We start from the raw sequence: 8,029 nt of genomic DNA on the forward strand, positions 1-8,029 counted from the left end.
TTTGTGCATTCAAGCGTTAATTAAAATTATTTTCAAAATTTCTATAAAACTGCTAACAATAATACTCACACTTTAACATAAATATGTATATACTACTGTGATCAAATAGAAAGGTGAATTTTGTCCATTTCATCTCCTTCAAAGTAGATGAATACACTTATGCCAACGAATTTTCCAGTCATCATAGCAATTGGAAAAATTATCCATCGTGATCAGATCGGAGACTTCTTCGATTCAGCTTTTATACCCGCAGTTGAGTCAAAACCTTGTGCTCGGAGTGGTCACGTGAATTTGCTGAATAGCCAGAAGTTACACGAAGGTAAATCAGGCGAATGCGGTGGTTGCGGCCCGATATTAGTTGAAAATGTGGCGAAATGATCACGAATAACCAATGCAGTATGAGATGGTGCATTATCGCACTTCTTTGTTCAATAAAATCATACATAGTAAAAATCACAAAACGACGCGTATCTCAAATACTAATGAATATTTTATACCTTAGCTTTTATATTTATTATATAACTAGCTGACCCCGAAACCGTTGTCCTGCGTGAAATTATGTGTTTTGAAATGAAAAAAAGTTGAATTTATCATTTCACTTTATTTTCAATGCAACGCTGCTTAATAAACAACATTCTTTGGTTTCTGTTGCGGTCTACAGAAAAGATGGTTTTCCAACTCGTGAGCACGCCACATATATCTGGCCGTGTGAAAAACATAGCATTTCTAAATGTATGCCATACACTATGTGACTATCCTTGTGTCCTGTTGATTGTCATCTCAACTGCAATTTTCACTTTAAACTGAATACGTTATAATAACGACAGATCCAACTTTGAGACGCAAATGAGGCGGTGGCATACCAAGCCTCTCCAAAGAATTTAGAAATTCCACTGAATAATTCACGGCGTCGTCTTCATTGTCAAGACGATTGATCGATTTGTATGAGCGCAAGTTCTCGGAATTTGATTTTGAATCTTCCAGTTTAAGTCATTAACATCGGTATTTTTGGCAGCTATCGTAGTTACGATAATTTGGCCAATGTCCGAACATTCGTGATGAGTTTATCTTTCTTGAATTGTTAAACGGTAGATGGAATTGATATCGAACCACCGGAAGTATCAACCGAAATTGTACCATTTCCAATTTTTAGCGAAGACGATGTAAAATCTCTTCGGCAATGTCATTTTTGTTCGTAACCCATAATTGACGCGGATTTTAAGGCTGATATGTCGAAATAATTATCGCGAAAAGTGTGCGAACTTCATTTGCATTCGAAGTAGCTATCGCATCGTCCATCGTTTGATTCCAGTGATTATCATGTTCTAGCAATTGTAATTGCTGGCATGCTTTTCAGAAAGTTGCACACACCATACCATTCGCACTGCGCAATGACTCAAATTAAATTGAACTGCGTACATTTATCAATAGCAATCGAAGTTAGAAGCAATCGTGGTTTTTTCGTATGGATTGTAAAAATTCGTCTTAATGCATTAGTTGAGAACACACCTGGATGTCCATCTACTGGTTTGCCTTGCTTTCTGCGCAACTATTTCTTCGACGATGCATTCCATGTATAATATCAGCGTATTTCCGAATAGAGCAATGTTCTCGCAAACGGATCACTGACGAAAGTTGAGAAAAAACTCGTCAATGTTAATTTTTTTGCTGGTGGTGTTTCCACTGGCTGTACTGTATTCTTTGGGTTGAAATACACTCTTTGACCATTCTCCAAATTAACTGCGAGACGCACCACAGTAGGAAAACGATTTCACCAAACTGCAATACTCAACATTGATATGAGTTTTGAATGTGAATTAGACAATAGTGGTGAATAGTACGATCCGTGTGTTGTCAACTTCGATATTCACTCTTCTAAATTGAATGCTGAATATTCTGCCATTGTTATCTGGTTAGCGATTGCCGATAGAGTGGATATCCATCATTTCTAGTTTGTGTTTCCGAAAGAAAAGCACGTGGATAGTGTTTCATGCATTTATTGTCAGACAAACAAACCGAAGTGGTATTGTGATGTCCGCAAGGTACATGAACCATATTGGTTTTCAGCAATTCTTATAATTCTGGATCTATCTCTGGAACAGGAATTTCCGCAGAAAAGATTTCATCAATTTGATCTGGTGTAACCACCATCCACCATCCAAAGAAGAATATGTACGTGCGGCAAACCTCTCTTTTGCCACTCAACAGAGTACATCCAGCATCTAACAGCACCACATATACGTTGCATCAAGATAAAGTCTACCAAACATCGCAACTGTTGTTTGAAAAGTCGTGCTCTGACATCGTGACGATCGCTTGCTGATTACCCGCGTTCCATAATTTCATTCGTATGTCATCGCATCCTGGGAATACTCGGTCATGTGCTGCCAATATATGTTGATGTCAAAACGAACGTGACCTCTTCGTGGCATCGTAACAAATTCCAATCTGTAATTGAGCACTTTGTGTGAAACACACATAACGTTTTCAGTGAATAAAATAAGTAAAACGACAAATTTGACAATTGAAAAACAAAAGAAAAAAAAATGACAAAAAAATTTTTGTGAAAAAAAGGTAACTTTTTTGGAATTGTCCCATTTTCCTACTTTTCTTCACAAAAAGCAATGAAAATTTTATCAAGATTGGTTCAGCCGTTCTCGAGCATTAGCGTTACTAACAGCATTCATTCGTTTGTATGGGAAAAAGAAAAACCATCTTTGAGCCTCGATGAACATTTAAAAAAAAAGAATTGGCAAAATTGGTCCAGGCGTTGTTGAGTTATGCGCTTAGCAACACATTTTGCGATTCATTTTTATATACTACATATATAAGATTTAGCGATTCGAAAAACACGCAAAGTATGAATTAAAAATTCACCTTTCAATTTGATTACGGTACTATGTGCACACATAAAATAAATATTGTCCGGGAAGTAATAGGACTGAGTCGATATAAAAAAATTTATTGAACCAATCTTTACAATTCTTTAAAAACTTTCAAAATAGACTCCTTCTGCGTTGATGCAGCGCTGCCAGCGCGATTTTCAAGCATTGAAGGCGTCACGGAAGGCATTCTCCGGAAAAGCCTTGAGAGCCAAGGTGCATTCTGCTTGCATCCCCTCTGTCGTGTCAAAATGCTTGCTTTTCATCGGCCTTTTCAGGCAAGGAAACAAAAAAGTTTCTTGGCACACTTCCACTTGCCGCAATTTCTTAGCGTCAGTGAGCACTTTTGGGACCATCTTCTGCTCTGTCATAATGTCATGAACCACAGATTTTGATAAATTTAACATTTGGGCAATTAAACAAATACTTAGTCGCCGGTCTGAGTTCAAAACTTTGCGCACACGAGACACATTGTCGGTGTTTGTCGAAGTGGCAGCTCTCCCAGCAGGGTCTTCATCAGCGACCTCTTCCAGGTCCTCCAAAAAGGCCTGATGCCACCGAAACACACCATTTCTTGCTAAAGCAACATCTGGGTAAGCCTGCTTGATCATACCAAACGTCTCTGTCGCAGATTTACAGAGTTTCACACAGAATTTAATCGCGTTCCTCTGCTCTAACGAACGCTTCATTTTCAGCTTGCACCACTCACAGAAACACGTCGCGCGAAAATGTTTTTCCTGACTCTCCAGGTGCTCGGAGACAACTGACCAGTCGCTCGTTAGCTATGAACGCCTTTTACCGAATCCAGTCGGTGCGCGCACGCTTTGAACGTCCTATTACTTACCGGACATACCCTATACTCTAACCATGGCACTTAACGCCATCTTCACATAGTGCCAATAGACGGTGCGTCGCACGCTTCTTGCTCATATACCCACAAAGGAGTATGGGTGGGAAGGCGGAAGAGAATCAGGTGGAGGGATTTAATGGCAGGATAATAGATAGATAGATAGACTGATAGAGAGGCAAATACAGCTTCTTGAGTAATGTCTTCCAAGTCGAGGTTGCAGCCATTAAGGTAGCAGTAGAGGACAGCTTCCTTAAGAGCCATCCACTCAGATAACAGGGTGCCAATAATACCCTTAACAGTCAGTCCGTTACCCTAACCTCGCTATCAATAGCATCGAGTCTCTTTGTGATAATACTGATGGGTGTCAGGTCACAGCACAATCGGAGGAATGTGTAAAACTGATGAGCTAAAAAGGAAAGACACTGTAAAACCGCTATCAATAGAATGGGAGAGGGTCGGTGCTTCCGTATCCTCTTGTGTTCTACTACCAAATAACTGGGCCACCATCGGTACGTGCGCTGTCGCAAAATCCATAGTTGTGGGGCTTTTATCAGGCCATTGCCCTATTGGCTGTAAGACACAGAAGCTGCATGGAAGAAGACGAGGTAGAAACAACTCAACACTTCCTTCTTGACTGTCTCTTTGTCCTAAGTTAGCCTAGGCTCTCCATAGTTGTGGGGCGTGTGCATATTTGTATTGGCTACTAGGCATTTTCCTAATTTATAAGTTCGAACACAGGAGTTCTTCTTTTCGATGGCTTCACAAAGGACTACACATAGCAGTCCACGTGCGATCTCTCTAGATCAGCTATTTAACCTAACTTAGGTACAAACTTCGACTTTTTTTTTGAGAAAAAAAATATTTGTTGTTTACACTTCAAATGATTGGTTTAAACTGAAAAATACGCAGAAGAACAGTGGCTTTCCAACGCATGCTCGGAGCAATGGCGTCATAATCAAGGCGTAAGCCATATATTTGAAAATGCCATGAATATAGTTATCCAAAAAGAGACGAGGGAGATATAACAATTTTTCATCATGGAGACTGAATTTACCGACTGTTGTGCCAAAGATACCTTCTTTACCCAGCCTGACGTTAAAGTCGCCAAACACAGCAGCTCTCATAGGTGCACTCCAAGCGCTGATAGAAGACATCTTTGGTCACATCGTGCTTCTTTCTAGAGGCAAGACGTTCATCCACCGGGGTGAATGCCAAGACTCGGCGACGGAGTCTCTCTTCCACCACGAATCCCACACCGAATTTGTGCATCTTTATATGGATTATGTAGCAAATGCCACAAGAGAATAGCGCTCAGAGAACTTTCCTCACATGTGTGATCTTCTACACATGGGTCCATCCTCCAATATATATATATATATATGTAAGTTGTAAGTAGTTTTGTGTAAAGGAACGATTTTAAAAACATTCCATAGAATCGGAAGAATGGGTTGCAGTTCGAATTTTAAATCCGAATATGAGTGTGTTCAGTGGTGATTGATGGCACAGCTTTCGGGAGCAAAATCTTTGTAAATAGCTTTGCTGCCAACAATTTTCTCACTCTATCGAAAGCTATAAATTAGTTATTAGTGAACCCACAAGCCCTATACTTAGTTATTATTCATATATACCACTTTTTTCAAAATATGCTCCACAAAGTTAAGTGCAAAAAAATATGGCACAGACTTAAGTAGATTTTGAGGAAACCAATTGACGACGAGCAGACTTATTAAAAATATTTAAACAAACAATATTAAATCTGTCGTTCAATTTCTGGTGAGCCACTGATGTCGCAGGAGCACGCCATAAGTACGCATATTACCATATTGCTCATGAATATTTAATCGCTTCAATGCGTTCCTTCAAATCACTTTCGATCACCCAACAACGCCGCTTCCCATCGCCCTTTGTAGCCATTAAAAATAAAAGGGCAATAGCCTTTCGAATTTTTATTGCATACACACAGGCGTTCAACATCACGCTCCAAGTGAGCCCGGAAACAATCATGTCGTTTATGTGGTTTGCGCCCACCACCTCTTCTTCTTCTCATTTTCTCTCTAACCAAGCGAATGCTGGGCATTTGCCTGCAGTAACAATTTCGAACGAGTATTACAGTTAGTTAGCATGTCGGCTATTGAAATCAGGTCGTGCAGTCTCGCCTTTAGTCGCGGCATTTGGCTCGTTTGCTGTTGGTTGCCCTCCCAACTTTGCTTCGTCGCCTTTTGGCCGCAGTTTTCCAATTTTTATTGCACCGCATCAAATCGAATTGTTATGGTTACGCTGAGGCCATGAAATTCCACTCAATTGAAATGTTGTGCTGCCGCAATGGGTGACTTTATTAAAATTCCATGCGAATTTTTATGCGCCCCTATATTAACAAAGTCTTACGGTGTACTTTAAGCCAATACCGATATGATCAAATATAGATAAGAGCATAAACATTTAGGGAGAATATATTTGGTTCATAGAGAGCTCCATCAGGGAGTCCATAATTAATCTGAAGCAGTGTATACGCCTTCATCCAATCGGTAAAAAGCGTCAACTCTAGAGAGTGTTAAATATTTTGCAGTGCAGGGACACGAAAGTTCGGAGAGTAGTTTCTGTTAAGAGAGATATCAGCCACGCCAATTCCAGACTTGTAAGTGAGTCTGTCTATAGTCAAAAGTCGAATATGCTGGGTGTTGAGTTTCAACCACTGAGTTCATTTATGGTTCACATCTTCCGAAAAAGAGAATCAGCCCTATCACGACCGCCGAGTTCCCGTGACTTTAAGTAAGTGCTTTCCTCTTTATTTTTGGTAAATGGTGAATGTGTTAAACTACCTTTTGGTCTTCTAAACTAACGAATTTGCTATACTATTTGGACTAAATACGCCTCCGTCGTTCTAGTCAAGGTGATAAGCGCTGTCGAACTTGAGATAAACATCGAAAAAACGAAAACAATGAAGGCCAATCACTCCACCTGATGCCAAATAAAAATTGACAATTATAAAAACCAGTTCTTCGACAGCTTCTAAGGCACAAAACTCAGAATATTTTCAGCAAGCGTGAAAACATGACCGGTCTCGAACTTTCAGAAATTTCAAGTATTCATCAAGTACCTACGAATCATCTACAAAGTAATATATTCCAAAACTCTAAAGAACCAAGCACTTTGGAGTTAACAAAAGCGTTTAGCGAAAACGGAATCCGTACTGAAGCAATTAAAGCGCAAAAACTGTTGAAAAACTGACATCCTTAGGAAGGCACCAGATGCTGGAATCCGCACGGAAAAGAAGAAGTGACCAACCAAAAGCATCATGGAGAAGATTAGTACTGTGCAAATTGGTAGATTCAGTAATCACCTAAAACATCGCAAAGACCAAACCCTCAATCGTGTGAGATGATACATAAAGAAGTAACAGCAAAAAAATGTTAATTGATAAGTCCAGAGAACACCGGAAGCAACTTGTTATCAGGCGAAGTCAGTTTCTTAAGAAAATCGGCTTAAAATAGTTTAAAGCTTTATATCGAATAAGCGACCCAAGCCATAACGAATTTGTTGAAACAATTTTTTCAGATTTGCTAAAGGAATGGAAGCCAATATATTCTAATTTATAACTCTCTAAAGCAGGGAAGTTAAGAAAGAAGTATTGAGAAAACTTTACAAAACTGTCTTCCAGACAACTTTCACAATTAAATTATAGCAAGATTTTTAGCTATACCCAATGAGAACTTTATAACTACAGAAAGATAAACCTTACTGAAGGCATTGAGGTCTGACAAGAGACAATGGTGTTCGTACTTAATAGGGCAATAATATTAAGAAAATGTTCTTTCTTGGGAGCTTATAAACCGGCATATCACTAACGAAGTGAATACTAGTCAACCCAAAGGAGCTCTACGTCCAGTACTCTAGACTACAGTGATGTGGAAAGCTGAAACTTTAATTGAGGAAGAGTTCACGACTGTCCTTTCTTCTACCGAACTACCAGGGGCTTAGCCATATAAGGCATCCATTAAGTATTGATTACCCTTGATTATTTTTGTTGAGTCATAGAGTCTTCAAACGCAATTGATGCTTATAACAATGAAAAACCGCAAAGGACCGCGTGTTAATTTAGTTGATGATACAGGTCAAGTAATCAAATTGACTAACGGACGGATGTTTGTTTATATGCTACTTAACTGCTAGATGGGTGGAAAATATTAAGTTCTTGGAAGTATTTCGAAGTTTTAAGTGGGTATGCACAGTACCCACAATTCCACAACAGCTTACCGGAATTGATCCAGATTTTATCCGGCCAAGGACTGTAGTTTCG

This window comes from Bactrocera neohumeralis, chromosome 3, assembly GCF_024586455.1.
Source record: "Bactrocera neohumeralis isolate Rockhampton chromosome 3, APGP_CSIRO_Bneo_wtdbg2-racon-allhic-juicebox.fasta_v2, whole genome shotgun sequence".
NCBI lineage: Eukaryota > Metazoa > Arthropoda > Insecta > Diptera > Tephritidae > Bactrocera > Bactrocera neohumeralis.